Source organism: Triturus cristatus, chromosome 8 (genome assembly GCF_964204655.1).
Source record: "Triturus cristatus chromosome 8, aTriCri1.1, whole genome shotgun sequence".
Taxonomy (NCBI): Eukaryota; Metazoa; Chordata; class Amphibia; order Caudata; family Salamandridae; genus Triturus; species Triturus cristatus.
The window spans coordinates 55,885,216-55,901,205 of record NC_140591.1 but is presented as its reverse complement, the minus strand read 5'-3'; the positions used below and the strand labels follow the sequence as shown (position 1 = coordinate 55,901,205).

At 37.4% G+C, this 15,990-nt stretch overlaps 6 non-coding genes across 6 annotated transcripts; all 6 read right to left on the bottom strand.

Moving 5' to 3' along the window:
* Window positions 1-3,287: 3,287 nt before the first annotated feature.
* Window positions 3,288-3,360, bottom strand: TRNAF-GAA (transfer RNA phenylalanine (anticodon GAA)). Its single transcript has one exon. It is a non-coding gene; the product is annotated as a tRNA-Phe (tRNA).
* A 1,675-nt stretch (window positions 3,361-5,035) lies between these two features.
* On the bottom strand, window positions 5,036-5,108 carry TRNAF-GAA (transfer RNA phenylalanine (anticodon GAA)). Its single transcript has one exon. It is a non-coding gene; the product is annotated as a tRNA-Phe (tRNA).
* Window positions 5,109-9,121: 4,013 nt separating this feature from the next.
* TRNAF-GAA (transfer RNA phenylalanine (anticodon GAA)) lies at window positions 9,122-9,194 on the bottom strand. The gene has a single exon. It is a non-coding gene; the product is annotated as a tRNA-Phe (tRNA).
* Window positions 9,195-12,037: 2,843 nt separating this feature from the next.
* Window positions 12,038-12,110, bottom strand: TRNAF-GAA (transfer RNA phenylalanine (anticodon GAA)). Its single transcript has one exon. It is a non-coding gene; the product is annotated as a tRNA-Phe (tRNA).
* Window positions 12,111-13,781: 1,671 nt separating this feature from the next.
* TRNAF-GAA (transfer RNA phenylalanine (anticodon GAA)) lies at window positions 13,782-13,854 on the bottom strand. Its single transcript has one exon. It is a non-coding gene; the product is annotated as a tRNA-Phe (tRNA).
* A 1,096-nt stretch (window positions 13,855-14,950) lies between these two features.
* TRNAF-GAA (transfer RNA phenylalanine (anticodon GAA)) lies at window positions 14,951-15,023 on the bottom strand. The gene has a single exon. It is a non-coding gene; the product is annotated as a tRNA-Phe (tRNA).
* Window positions 15,024-15,990: the final 967 nt, after the last annotated feature.

Sequence of the window (15,990 nt, the reverse complement as noted above, 5' to 3'; positions counted from 1 at the left end):
ATATCCTTTTTAGGGGACAAGGTAGGTAGAATTTTTTTTTCTAAACTTTGAATTGACTTATACTCTGAAACACAGACCTATATGGCCAGGGTGTACAAGCTATGTCATCTGACTACTGACAGTTTTGTATAAGGGGAATTGGAGGCTGATGCAGGCAAAGCTTTACTTTAAAATAAAGCAAGAAGTTGCAAATAAATGAGGCATAGTTGAATACAAGAGAGGTGGAAGCAAGTTTGAAAAGAAGACAGAAAGTAAATAATATGTTGAATTGATTGTGTTGTTGATCAGATTGATAAAAGGTTTTGATAAAGAAGAGCGTTGATTTAACTCCAAACAGCTTTTGAGACATGAAAAGCAGAGGTTGAAATTGTGCCAAAACCCGGGATTGAACCAGGGACCTTTAGATCTTCAGCCTAACGCTCTCCCAACTGAGCTATTTCCGCCTGCTGCTAGTTTGGGTCTTCATCCTTTCTTTTAAACTTCCCAAGAAAATAGATGCTCAACCTCATGCTAGAGCTATGTTTTAAGATGTCCTGTATCATTCATCAGTTAACGGGTGCAATAGGTAAATAGCATTTTTCGGATCCAGGTTAGGTAGCTTTTTTTTTTACTCTGAATGGACTAGCACCATATTACACAGAGGTATTTGGCCTGAGTAGGTAAGTTACGTCATCTGAATACTGAAATCTGTGTTCAAGGAGAAGTGGATGCTGATGCAGACAAGAGTTTACTTTACAAAAAAGCATGAAATAGGAAACATTTGTAGTCGAAGCTGAATGCAAGAGAGGTGGAAGCAAATTTAGAAGGAGGACAGAAAGACAATTCTATGTTGAATTGATCATGTTGTCGATCAGTTGATCAAATATTTTGATAAATAAAGAAAGAAAAACTTGAGCTGATACCAAGAAATATTTTGTGAGAAGCAAGAAACCTCTCAGACTTTTCCGAAACCCAGCATTGAACAAGGGACTTTTAGATTTTCAATCTAACACTCTCCCAACTGAGCTATTTCATCCAGCTGGCCATTTTGGCTTTCTGTTGTATTTTTGATAATTGTTAAAGATAAATGCAGACCCTGGTCATTCTATCTGCATGTGCAGTTATGTGTTAAATTGTCCAATATTATTCAGCAGCTAAATTGGTCTGATGGGTGAATTTCCTTTTTAGGAGCCAAGTTAGTTAGAAGATGTTTGTAAACTATGAATGGACTTATACTCAGACACACAGACCTATATGGCGAGGGTAGGCAAACTAGGTCATCTGACTACTAACAGTTTTGTATAAGGGGAACTCGAGGCTGATGCAGGCAAAGCTTTACTTTCAATTAAAGGAAGAATTGGCAAATAAAGCAGGTAAAGTTGAATACAAGAGAGGTGGAAGCAAGTTTGACAGAAAGACAGAATGTAAAAAATATGTTGAAATGGTTGTCTTATCGATCAGCTTGATAAAAGGTTTTGATCATTATAAACAACGTCAATATGAGTTGACTCCAAATAGCATTTGTGGCATGCAAAGCAGAAGTTCAAAATGTGCCTAAACCCGGGATTGAACCAGGGACTTTTAGATTTTCAATCTAACACTCTCCCAACTGAGCTATTTCATCCAGCTGGCAATTTTGGCTTTCTGTTGTATTTTTTATAATTGTTAAAGATAAATGCAGAACCTGGTCACTCTATCTGCATGTGCAGTTATGTGTTAAATTGTCCAGTATTATTCAGTAGCTAAATTGGTCTGATTGGTGAATTTCCTTTTTAGGAGCCAAGTTAGTTAGATGATGTTTGTAAACTATGAATGGACTTATACTCAGAAACACAGACCTATATGGCGAGGGTCGGCAAGCTAGGTCATCTGACTACTAACAGTTTTGTATAAGGGGAACTGGAGGCTGATGCAGGCAAAGCTTTACTTTCAATTAAAGGAAGAATTGAGAAAAAAAGGAGGCAAAGTTGAATACAAGAGAGGTGGAAGCAAGTTTGAAAGAAAGACAGAAAGTAAATAATATGTTGAATTAATTGTATTGTCGATTATCTTGATAAAAGGTTTTGATCATTATAAACAAAGTCAATATGAGTTGACTCAAAATAGTCTTTGTGGCATGCAAAGCAGAAGTTCAAAATGTGCCGAAACCCGGGATCGAACCAGGGACCTTTAGATCTTCTGTCTAACACTCTCCCAACTGAGCTATTTCGGCCTGCCAGCAGCTATAGTATTCAGCCTCTTTTTTTGAACAATCCCAGAACAGAGATGCAGAACCTGGATTTTCAATCTGAGGTTAGAGCTGTGTTTTAATGTGTCCTGCATTGTTCAGCAGCTAACTGGTGAAATGGGTGAGTAGTGTTTTTGGGATAAATGTTAGGTCGTTTTTCTTTTAAAACTCTGAGTGGACCAGCACTGTATTACACAGACGTATGTCGCCTGAGTAGGTAAGCTATGTCATCTCAATACTGACAACTTTGTTCAAGGAGAAGTGAAAGCTGATGCAGACAAGAGTTTACTTTGAAAAAAGTATAAAATGGGATAAATTCGTCATCAAAGCTGATGGCAAGAGAGGTGGAAGCAAGTTTAGAAGGAGGACAGAAAGACAACTTTTTGTTGAAGTTATCATGTTGTTGATCAGTTGATAAAATATTTTGAGAAATAAAGAAAAAAAAACTAGAGCTGATTTCAAGAAATATTTTGCAAGAATGTAGGATCCCCTCGCACTGTGCTGAAAGTCAGGATTGAATCAGGTACCTTAAGCTCTTCAGTCTAACGATCTCCCAACTGAGATATTTCAGCCAACAAGTCCCTGTGGCCTCCTGATGTATTATTAATAATTGTAGACGATACATACAGAACCTGGTCATTCTATTTTCGTTCATAGTTATGTGTTAAAGTGTCCAGTATCATTCAGCAGGTAACTTGGTCTGATGAGTGAATATCCTTTTTAGGGGACAAGGTAGGTAGAATTTTTTTTTCTAAACTCTGAATTGACTTATACTCTGAAACACAGACCTATATGGCCAGGGTGTACAAGCTATGTCATCTGACTACTGACAGTTTTGTATAAGGGGAATTGGAGGCTGATGCAGGCAAAGCTTTACTTTAAAATAAAGCAAGAAGTTGCAAATAAATGAGGCATAGTTGAATACAAGAGAGGTGGAAGCAAGTTTGAAAGGAAGACAGAAAGTAAATAATATGTTGAATTGATTGTGTTGTTGATCAGATTGATAAAAGGTTTTGATAAAGAAGAGCGTTGATTTAACTCCAAACAGCTTTTGTGACATGAAAAGCAGAAGTTGAAATTGTGCCGAAACCCGGGATTGAACCAGGGACCTTTAGATCTTCAGTCTAACGCTCTCCCAACTGAGCTATTTCGGCCTGCTGGTAGTTTGGGTCTTCATCCTTTCTTTTAAACTTCCCAAGAAAATAGATGCTCAACCTCATGCTAGAGCTATGTTTTAAGATGTCCTGTATCATTCATCAGTTAACGGGTGCAATAGGTAAAAAGCATTTTTCGGATCCAGGTTAGGTAGCTTTTTTTTTTACTCTGAATGGACTAGCACCATATTACACAGAGGTATTTGGCCTGAGTAGGTAAGCTATGTCATCTGAATACTGAAATCTGTGTTCAAGGAGAAGTGGAAGCTGATGCAGACAAGAGTTTACTTTACAAAAAAGCATGAAATAGGAAACATTTGTAGTCGAAGCTGAATGCAAGAGAGGTGGAAGCAAATTTAGAAGGAGGACAGAAAGATAATTCTATGTTGAATTGATCATGTTGTCGATCAGTTGATCAAATATTTTGATAAATAAAGAAAGAAAAACTTGAGCTGATACCAAGAAATATTTTGTGAGAAGCAAGAAACCTCTCAGACTTTTCCGAAACCCAGCATTGAACAAGGGACTTTTAGATTTTCAATCTAACACTCTCCCAACTGAGCTATTTCATCCAGCTGGCCATTTTGGCTTTCTGTTGTATTTTTGATAATTGTTAAAGATAAATGCAGACCCTGGTCATTCTATCTGCATGTGCAGTTATGTGTTAAATTGTCCAATATTATTCAGCAGCTAAATTGGTCTGATGGGTGAATTTCCTTTTTAGGAGCCAAGTTAGTTAGAAGATGTTTGTAAACTATGAATGGACTTATACTCAGACACACAGACCTATATGGCGAGTGTAGGCAAACTAGGTCATCTGACTACTAACAGTTTTGTATAAGGGGAACTCGAGGCTGATGCAGGCAAAGCTTTACTTTCAATTAAAGGAAGAATTGGCAAATAAAGCAGGTAAAGTTGAATACAAGAGAGGTGGAAGCAAGTTTGACAGAAAGACAGAATGTAAAAAATATGTTGAAATGGTTGTCTTATCGATCAGCTTGATAAAAGGTTTTGATCATTATAAACAACGTCAATATGAGTTGACTCCAAATAGCATTTGTGGCATGCAAAGCAGAAGTTCAAAATGTGCCTAAACCCTGGATTGAACCAGGGACCTTTAGATCTTCAGTCTACTGCTCTCCCAACTGAGCTATTTCATCCAGCTGGCAATTTTGGCTTTCTGTTGTATTTTTTATAATTGTTAAAGATAAATGCAGAACCTGGTCACTCTATCTGCATGTGCAGTTAAGTGTTAAATTGTCCAGTATTATTCAGTAGCTAAATTGGTCTGATGGGTGAATTTCCTTTTTAGGAGCCAAGTTAGTTAGATGATGTTTGTAAACTATGAATGGACTTATACTCAGAAACACAGACCTATATGGCGAGGGTCGGCAAGCTAGGTCATCTGACTACTAACAGTTTTGTATAAGGGGAACTGGAGGCTGATGCAGGCAAAGCTTTACTTTCAATTAAAGGAAGAATTGGGAAATAAAGGAGGCAAAGTTGAATACAAGAGAGGTGGAAGCAAGTTTGAAAGAAAGACAGAAAGTAAATAATATGTTGAATTAATTGTATTGTCGATTATCTTGATAAAAGGTTTTGATCATTATAAACAAAGTCAATATGAGTTGACTCAAAATAGTCTTTGTGGCATGCAAAGCAGAAGTTCAAAATGTGCCGAAACCCGGGATCGAACCAGGGACCTTTAGATCTTCAGTCTAACGCTCTCCCAACTGAGCTATTTCGGCCTGCCAGCAGTTATAGTATTCAGCCTCTTTTTTTGAACAATCCCAGAACAGAGATGCAGAACCTGGATTTTCAATCTGAGGTTAGAGCTGTGTTTTAATGTGTCCTGCATTGTTCAGCAGCTAACTGGTGAAATGGGTGAGTAGCGTTTTTGGGATAAATGTTAGGTCGTTTTTCTTTTAAAACTCTAAGTGGACCAGCACTGTATTACACAGACGTATGTCGCCTGAGTAGGTAAGCTATGTCATCTCAATACTGACAACTTTGTTCAAGGAGAAGTGAAAGCTGATGCAGACAAGAGTTTACTTTGAAAAAAGTATAAAATGGGATAAATTCGTCATCAAAGCTGATGGCAAGAGAGGTGGAAGCAAGTTTAGAAGGAGGACAGAAAGACAACTTTTTGTTGAAGTTATCATGTTGTTGATTAGTTGATAAAATATTTTGAGAAATAAAGAAAAAAAAACTAGAGCTGATTTCAAGAAATATTTTGCAAGAATGTAGGATCCCCTCGCACTGTGCTGAAAGTCAGGATTGAATCAGGTACCTTAAGCTCTTCAGTCTAACGATCTCCCAACTGAGATATTTCAGCCAACAAGTCCCTGTGGCCTCCTGATGTATTATTAATAATTGTAGAAGATACATACAGAACCTGGTCATTCTATTTTCGTTTATAGTTATGTGTTAAAGTGTCCAGTATCATTCAGCAGGTAACTTGGTCTGATGAGTGAATATCCTTTTTAGGGGACAATGTAGGTAGAATTTTTTTTTCTAAACTCTGAATTGACTTATACTCTGAAACACAGACCTATATGGCCAGGGTGTACAAGCTATGTCATCTGACTACTGACAGTTTTGTATAAGGGGAATTAGAGGCTGATGCAGGCAAAGCTTTACTTTAAAATAAAGCAAGAAGTTTCAAATAAATGAGGCATAGTTGAATACAAGAGAGGTGGAAGCAAGTTTGAAAAGAAGACAGAAAGTAAATAATATGTTGAATTGATTGTGTTGTTGATCAGATTGATAAAAGGTTTTGATAAAGAAGAGCGTTGATTTAACTCCAAACAGCTTTTGAGACATGAAAATCAGAGGTTGAAATTGTGCCGAAACCCGGGATTGAACAAGGGACCTTTAGATCTTCAGTCTAACGCTCTCCCAACTGAGCTATTTAGGCCTGCATGTAGTTTTGGTCTTCATCCTTTCTTTTAAACTTCCCAAGAAAATAGTTGCTCAACCTCATGCTAGAGCTATGTTTTAAGATGTCCTGTATCATTCATCAGTTAACGGGTGCAATAGGTAAATAGCATTTTTCGGATCCAGGTTAGGTAGCTTTTTTTTTTACTCTGAATGGACTAGCACCATATTACACAGAGGTATTTGGCCTGAGTAGGTAAGCTATGTCATCTGAATACTGAAATCTGTGTTCAAGGAGAAGTGGAAGCTGATGCAGACAAGAGTTTACTTTACAAAAAAGCATGAAATAGGAAACATTTGTAGTCGAAGCTGAATGTAAGAGAGGTGGAAGCAAATTTAGAAGGAGGACAGAAAGACAATTCTATGTTGAATTGATCATGTTGTCGATCAGTTGATCAAATATTTTGGTAAATAAAGAAAGAAAAACTTGAGCTGATACCAAGAAATATTTTGTGAGAAGCAAGAAACCTCTCAGACTTTTCCGAAACCCAGCATTGAACAAGGGACTTTTAGATTTTCAATCTAACACTCTCCCAACTGAGCTATTTCATCCAGCTGGCCATTTTGGCTTTCTGTTGTATTTTTGATAATTGTTAAAGATAAATGCAGACCCTGGTCATTCTATCTGCATGTGCAGTTATGTGTTAAATTGTCCAATATTATTCAGCAGCTAAATTGGTCTGATGGGTGAATTTCCTTTTTAGGAGCCAAGTTAGTTAGAAGATGTTTGTAAACTATGAATGGACTTATACTCAGACACACAGGCCTATATGGCGAGGGTAGGCAAACTAGGTCATCTGACTACTAACAGTTTTGTATAAGGGGAACTCGAGGCTGATGCAGGCAAAGCTTTACTTTCAATTAAAGGAAGAATTGGCAAATAAAGCAGGTAAAGTTGAATACAAGAGAGGTGGAAGCAAGTTTGACAGAAAGACAGAATGTAAAAAATATGTTGAAATGGTTGTCTTATCGATCAGCTTGATAAAAGGTTTTGATCATTATAAACAACGTCAATATGAGTTGACTCCAAATAGCATTTGTGGCATGCAAAGCAGAAGTTCAAAATGTGCCTAAAGCCGGGATTGAACCAGGGACCTTTAGATCTTCAGTCTACTGCTCTCCCAACTGAGCTATTTCATCCAGCTGGCAATTTTGGCTTTCTGTTGTATTTTTTATAATTGTTAAAGATAAATGCAGAACCTGGTCACTCTATCTGCATGTGCAGTTATGTGTTAAATTGTCCAGTATTATTCAGTAGCTAAATTGGTCTGATGGGTGAATTTCCTTTTTACGAGCCAAGTTAGTTAGATGATGTTTGTAAACTATGAATGGACTTATACTCAGAAACACAGACCTATATGGCGAGGGTCGGCAAGCTAGGTCATCTGACTACTAACAGTTTTGTATAAGGGGAACTGGAGGCTGATGCAGGCAAAGCTTTACTTTCAATTAAAGGAAGAATTGGGAAATAAAGGAGGCAAAGTTGAATACAAGAGAGGTGGAAGCAAGTTTGAAAGAAAGACAGAAAGTAAATAATATGTTGAATTAATTGTATTGTCGATTATCTTGATAAAAGGTTTTGATCATTATAAACAAAGTCAATATGAGTTGACTCAAAATAGTCTTTGTGGCATGCAAAGCAGAAGTTCAAAATGTGCCGAAACCCGGGATCGAATCAGGGACCTTTAGATCTTCAGTCTAACGCTCTCCCAACTGAGCTATTTCGGCCTGCCAGCAGTTATAGTATTCAGCCTCTTTTTTTGAACAATCCCAGAACAGAGATGCAGAACCTGGATTTTCAATCTGAGGTTAGAGCTGTGTTTTAATGTGTCCTGCATTGTTCAGCAGCTAACTGGTGAAATGGGTGAGTAGCGTTTTTGGGATAAATGTTAGGTCGTTTTTCTTTTAAAACTCTAAGTGGACCAGCACTGTATTACACAGACGTATGTCGCCTGAGTAGGTAAGCTATGTCATCTCAATACTGACAACTTTGTTCAAGGAGAAGTGAAAGCTGATGCAGAGAAGAGTTTACTTTGAAAAAAGTATAAAATGGGATAAATTCGTCATCAAAGCTGATGGCAAGAGAGGTGGAAGCAAGTTTAGAAGGAGGACAGAAAGACAACTTTTTGTTGAAGTTATCATGTTGTTGATCAGTTGATAAAATATTTTGAGAAATAAAGAAAAAAAAACTAGAGCTGATTTCAAGAAATATTTTGCAAGAATGTAGGATCCCCTCGCACTGTGCTGAAAGTCAGGATTGAATCAGGTACCTTAAGCTCTTCAGTCTAACGATCTCCCAACTGAGATATTTCAGCCAACAAGTCCCTGTGGCCTCCTGATGTATTATTAATAATTGTAGACGATACATACAGAACCTGGTCATTCTATTTTCGTTTATAGTTATATGTTAAAGTGTCCAGTATCATTCAGCGGGTAACTTGGTCTGATGAGTGAATATCCTTTTTAGGGGACAATGTAGGTAGAATTTTTTTTTCTAAACTCTGAATTGACTTATACTCTGAAACACAGACCTATATGGCCAGGGTGTACAAGCTATGTCATCTGACTACTGACAGTTTTGTATAAGGGGAATTGGAGGCTGATGCAGGCAAAGCTTTACTTTAAAATAAAGCAAGAAGTTTCAAATAAATGAGGCATAGTTGAATACAAGAGAGGTGGAAGCAAGTTTGAAAAGAAGACAGAAAGTAAATAATATGTTGAATTGATTGTGTTGTTGATCAGATTGATAAAAGGTTTTGATAAAGAAGAGCGTTGATTTAACTCCAAACAGCTTTCGAGACATGAAAAGCAGAGGTTGAAATTGTGCCGAAACCCGGGATTGAACCAGGGACCTTTAGATCTTCAGTCTAACGCTCTCCCAACTGAGCTATTTCGGCCTGCTGGTAGTTTGGGTCTTCATCCTTTCTTTTAAACTTCCCAAGAAAATAGATGCTCAACCTCATGCTAGAGCTATGTTTTAAGATGTCCTGTATCATTCATCAGTTAACGGGTGCAATAGGTAAATAGCATTTTTCGGATCCAGGTTAGGTAGCTTTTTTTTTTACTCTGAATGGACTAGCACCATATTACACAGAGGTATTTGGCCTGAGTAGGTAAGCTATGTCATCTGAATACTGAAATCTGTGTTCAAGGAGAAGTGGAAGCTGATGCAGACAAGAGTTTACTTTACAAAAAAGCATGAAATGGGAAACATTTGTAGTCGAAGCTGAATGCAAGAGAGGTGGAAGCAAATTTAGAAGGAGGACAGAAAGACAATTCTATGTTGAATTGATCATGTTGTCGATCAGTTGATCAAATATTTTGATAAATAAAGAAAGAAAAACTTGAGCTGATACCAAGAAATATTTTGCGAGAAGCAAGAAACCTCTCAGACTTTTCCGAAACCCAGCATTGAACAAGGGACTTTTACATTTTCAATCTAACACTCTCCCAACTTAGCTATTTCATCCAGCTGGCCATTTTGGCTTTCTGTTGTATTTTTGATAATTGTTAAAGATAAATGCAGACCCTGGTCATTCTATCTGCATGTGCAGTTATGTGTTAAATTGTCCAATATTATTCAGCAGCTAAATTGGTCTGATGGGTGAATTTCCTTTTTAGGAGCCAAGTTAGTTAGAAGATGTTTGTAAACTATGAATGGATTTATACTCAGACACACAGACCTATATGGCGAGGGTAGGCAAACTAGGTCATCTGACTACTAACAGTTTTGTATAAGGGGAACTCGAGGCTGATGCAGGCAAAGCTTTACTTTCAATTAAAGGAAGAATTGGCAAATAAAGCAGGTAAAGTTGAATACAAGAGAGGTGGAAGCAAGTTTGACAGAAAGACAGAATGTAAAAAATATGTTGAAATGGTTGTCTTATCGATCAGCTTGATAAAAGGTTTTGATCATTATAAACAACGTCAATATGAGTTGACTCCAAATAGCATTTGTGGCATGCAAAGCAGAAGTTCAAAATGTGCCTAAACCCGGGATTGAACCAGGGACCTTTAGATCTTCAGTCTACTGCTCTCCCAACTGAGCTATTTCATCCAGCTGGCAATTTTGGCTTTCTGTTGTATTTTTTATAATTGTTAAAGATAATGCAGAACCTGGTCACTCTATCTGCATGTGCAGTTATGTGTTAAATTGTCCAGTATTATTCAGTAGCTAAATTGGTCTGATTGGTGAATTTCCTTTTTAGGAGCCAAGTTAGTTAGATGATGTTTGTAAACTATGAATGGACTTATACTCAGAAACACAGACCTATATGGCGAGGGTCGGCAAGCTAGGTCATCTGACTACTAACAGTTTTGTATAAGGGGAACTGGAGGCTGATGCAGGCAAAGCTTTACTTTCAATTAAAGGAAGAATTGGGAAATAAAGGAGGCAAAGTTGAATACAAGAGAGGTGGAAGCAAGTTTGAAAGAAAGACAGAAAGTAAATAATATGTTGAATTAATTGTATTGTCGATTATCTTGATAAAAGGTTTTGATCATTATAAACAAAGTCAATATGAGTTGACTCAAAATAGTCTTTGTGGCATGCAAAGCAGAAGTTCAAAATGTGCCGAAACCCGGGATCGAACCAGGGACCTTTAGATCTTCTGTCTAACACTCTCCCAACTGAGCTATTTCGGCCTGCCAGCAGCTATAGTATTCAGCCTCTTTTTTTGAAAAATCCCAGAACAGAGATGCAGAACCTGGATTTTCAATCTGAGGTTAGAGCTGTGTTTTAATGTGTCCTGCATTGTTCAGCAGCTAACTGGTGAAATGGGTGAGTAGTGTTTTTGGGATAAATGTTAGGTCGTTTTTCTTTTAAAACTCTGAGTGGACCAGCACTGTATTACACAGACGTATGTCGCCTGAGTAGGTAAGCTATGTCATCTCAATACTGACAACTTTGTTCAAGGAGAAGTGAAAGCTGATGCAGACAAGAGTTTACTTTGAAAAAAGTATAAAATGGGATAAATTCGTCATCAAAGCTGATGGCAAGAGAGGTGGAAGCAAGTTTAGAAGGAGGACAGAAAGACAACTTTTTGTTGAAGTTATCATGTTGTTGATCAGTTGATAAAATATTTTGAGAAATAAAGAAAAAAAAACTAGAGCTGATTTCAAGAAATATTTTGCAAGAATGTAGGATCCCCTCGCACTGTGCTGAAAGTCAGGATTGAATCAGGTACCTTAAGCTCTTCAGTCTAACGATCTCCCAACTGAGATATTTCAGCCAACAAGTCCCTGTGGCCTCCTGATGTATTATTAATAATTGTAGATGATACATACAGAACCTGGTCATTCTATTTTCGTTCATAGTTATGTGTTAAAGTGTCCAGTATCATTCAGCAGGTAACTTGGTCTGATGAGTGAATATCCTTTTTAGGGGACAAGGTAGGTAGAATTTTTTTTTCTAAACTCTGAATTGACTTATACTCTGAAACACAGACCTATATGGCCAGGGTGTACAAGCTATGTCATCTGACTACTGACAGTTTTGTATAAGGGGAATTGGAGGCTGATGCAGGCAAAGCTTTACTTTAAAATAAAGCAAGAAGTTGCAAATAAATGAGGCATAGTTGAATACAAGAGAGGTGGAAGCAAGTTTGAAAGGAAGACAGAAAGTAAATAATATGTTGAATTGATTGTGTTGTTGATCAGATTGATAAAAGGTTTTGATAAAGAAGAGCGTTGATTTAACTCCAAACAGCTTTTGTGACATGAAAAGCAGAAGTTGAAATTGTGCCGAAACCCGGGATTGAACCAGGGACCTTTAGATCTTCAGTCTAACGCTCTCCCAACTGAGCTATTTCGGCCTGCTGGTAGTTTGGGTCTTCATCCTTTCTTTTAAACTTCCCAAGAAAATAGATGCTCAACCTCATGCTAGAGCTATGTTTTAAGATGTCCTGTATCATTCATCAGTTAACGGGTGCAATAGGTAAAAAGCATTTTTCGGATCCAGGTTAGGTAGCTTTTTTTTTTACTCTGAATGGACTAGCACCATATTACACAGAGGTATTTGGCCTGAGTAGGTAAGCTATGTCATCTGAATACTGAAATCTGTGTTCAAGGAGAAGTGGAAGCTGATGCAGACAAGAGTTTACTTTACAAAAAAGCATGAAATAGGAAACATTTGTAGTCGAAGCTGAATGCAAGAGAGGTGGAAGCAAATTTAGAAGGAGGACAGAAAGACAATTCTATGTTGAATTGATCATGTTGTCGATCAGTTGATCAAATATTTTGATAAATAAAGAAAAACTTGAGCTGATACCAAGAAATATTTTGTGAGAAGCAAGAAACCTCTCAGACTTTTCCGAAACCCAGCATTGAACAAGGGACTTTTAGATTTTCAATCTAACACTCTCCCAACTGAGCTATTTCATCCAGCTGGCCATTTTGGCTTTCTGTTGTATTTTTGATAATTGTTAAAGATAAATGCAGACCCTGGTCATTCTATCTGCATGTGCAGTTATGTGTTAAATTGTCCAATATTATTCAGCAGCTAAATTGGTCTGATGGGTGAATTTCCTTTTTAGGAGCCAAGTTAGTCAGAAGATGTTTGTAAACTATGAATGGACTTATACTCAGACACACAGACCTATATGGCGAGTGTAGGCAAACTAGGTCATCTGACTACTAACAGTTTTGTATAAGGGGAACTCGAGGCTGATGCAGGCAAAGCTTTACTTTCAATTAAAGGAATAATTGGCAAATAAAGCAGGTAAAGTTGAATACAAGAGAGGTGGAAGCAAGTTTGACAGAAAGACAGAATGTAAAAAATATGTTGAAATGGTTGTCTTATCGATCAGCTTGATAAAAGGTTTTGATCATTATAAACAACGTCAATATGAGTTGACCCCAAATAGCATTTGTGGCATGCAAAGCAGAAGTTCAAAATGTGCCTAAACCCTGGATTGAACCAGGGACCTTTAGATCTTCAGTCTACTGCACTCCCAACTGAGCTATTTCATCCAGCTGGCAATTTTGGCTTTCTGTTGTATTTTTTATAATTGTTAAAGATAAATGCAGAACCTGGTCACTCTATCTGCATGTGCAGTTATGTGTTAAATTGTCCAGTATTATTCAGTAGCTAAATTGGTCTGATGGGTGAATTTCCTTTTTAGGAGCCAAGTTAGTTAGATGATGTTTGTAAACTATGAATGGACTTATACTCAGAAACACAGACCTATATGGCGAGGGTCGGCAAGCTAGGTCATCTGACTACTAACAGTTTTGTATAAGGGGAACTGGAGGCTGATGCAGGCAAAGCTTTACTTTCAATTAAAGGAAGAATTGGGAAATAAAGGAGGCAAAGTTGAATACAAGAGAGGTGGAAGCAAGTTTGAAAGAAAGACAGAAAGTAAATAATATGTTGAATTAATTGTATTGTCGATTATCTTGATAAAAGGTTTTGATCATTATAAACAAAGTCAATATGAGTTGACTCAAAATAGTCTTTGCGGCATGCAAAGCAGAAGTTCAAAATCTGCCGAAACCCGGGATCGAACCAGGGACCTTTAGATCTTCAGTCTAACGCTCTCCCATCTGAGCTATTTCGGCCTGCCAGCAGTTATAGTATTCAGCCTCTTTTTTTGAACAATCCCAGAACAGAGATGCAGAACCTGGATTTTCAATCTGAGGTTAGAGCTGTGTTTTAATGTGTCCTGCATTGTTCAGCAGCTAACTGGTGAAATGGGTGAGTAGCGTTTTTGGGATAAATGTTAGGTCGTTTTTCTTTTAAAACTCTAAGTGGACCAGCACTGTATTACACAGACGTATGTCGCCTGAGTAGGTAAGCTATGTCATCTCAATACTGACAACTTTGTTCAAGGAGAAGTGAAAGCTGATGCAGACAAGAGTTTACTTTGAAAAAAGTATAAAATGGGATAAATTAGTCATCAAAGCTGATGGCAAGAGAGGTGGAAGCAAGTTTAGAAGGAGGACAGAAAGACAACTTTTTGTTGAAGTTATCATGTTGTTGATCAGTTGATAAAATATTTTGAGAAATAAAGAAAAAAAAACTAGAGCTGATTTCAAGAAATATTTTGCAAGAATGTAGGATCCCCTCGCACTGTGCTGAAAGTCAGGATTGAATCAGGTACCTTAAGCTCTTCAGTCTAACGATCTCCCAACTGAGATATTTCAGCCAACAAGTCCCTGTGGCCTCCTGATGTATTATTAATAATTGTAGACGATACATACAGAACCTGGTCATTCTATTTTCGTTTATAGTTATGTGTTAAAGTGTCCAGTATCATTCAGCAGGTAACTTGGTCTGATGAGTGAATATCCTTTTTAGGGGACAATGTAGGTAGAATTTTTTTTTTTAAACTCTGAATTGACTTATACTCTGAAACACAGACCTATATGGCCAGGGTGTACAAGCTATGTCATCTGACTACTGACAGTTTTGTATAAGGGGAATTGGAGGCTGATGCAGGCAAAGCTTTACTTTAAAATAAAGCAAGAAGTTTCAAATAAATGAGGCATAGTTGAACACAAGAGAGGTGGAAGCAAGTTTGAAAAGAAGACAGAAAGTAAATAATATGTTGAATTGATTGTGTTGTTGATCAGATTGATAAAAGGTTTTGATAAAGAAGAGCGTTGATTTAACTCCAAACAGCTTTTGAGACATGAAAATCAGAGGTTGAAATTGTGCCGAAACCCGGGATTGAACCAGGGACCTTTAGATCTTCAGTCTAACGCTCTCCCAACTGAGCTATTTCGGCCTGCTGGTAGTTTGGGTCTTCATCCTTTCTTTTAAACTTCCCAAGAAAATAGATGCTCAACCTCATGCTAGAGCTATGTTTTAAGATGTCCTGTATCATTCGTCAGTTAACGGGTGCAATAGGTAAAAAGCATTTTTCGGATCCAGGTTAGGTAGCTTTTTTTTTTACTCTGAATGGACTAGCACCATATTACACAGAGGTATTTGGCCTGAGTAGGTAAGCTATGTCATCTGAATACTGAAATCTGTGTTCAAGGAGAAGTGGAAGCTGATGCAGACAAGAGTTTACTTTACAAAAAAGCATGAAATAGGAAACATTTGTAGTCGAAGCTGAATGCAAGAGAGGTGGAAGCAAATTTAGAAGGAGGACAGAAAGACAATTCTATGTTGAATTGATCATGTTGTCGATCAGTTGATCAAATATTTTGATAAATAAAGAAAGAAAAACTTGAGCTGATACCAAGAAATATTTTGTGAGAAGCAAGAAACCTCTCAGACTTTTCCAAAACCCAGCATTGAACAAGGGACTTTTAGATTTTCAATCTAACACTCTCCCAACTGAGCTATTTCATCCAGCTGGCCATTTTGGCTTTCTGTTGTATTTTTGATAATTGTTAAAGATAAATGCAGACCCTGGTCATTCTATCTGCATGTGCAGTTATGTGTTAAATTGTCCAATATTATTCAGCAGCTAAATTGGTCTGATGGGTGAATTTCCTTTTTAGGAGCCAAGTTAGTTAGAAGATGTTTGTAAACTATGAATGGACTTATACTCAGACACACAGACCTATATGGCGAGGGTAGGCAAACTAGGTCATCTGACTACTAACAGTTTTGTATAAGGGGAACTCGAGGCTGATGCAGGCAAAGCTTTACTTTCAATTAAAGGAAGAATTGGCAAATAAAGCAGGTAAAGTTGAATACAAGAGAGGTGGAAGCAAGTTTGACAGAAAGACAGAATGTAAAAA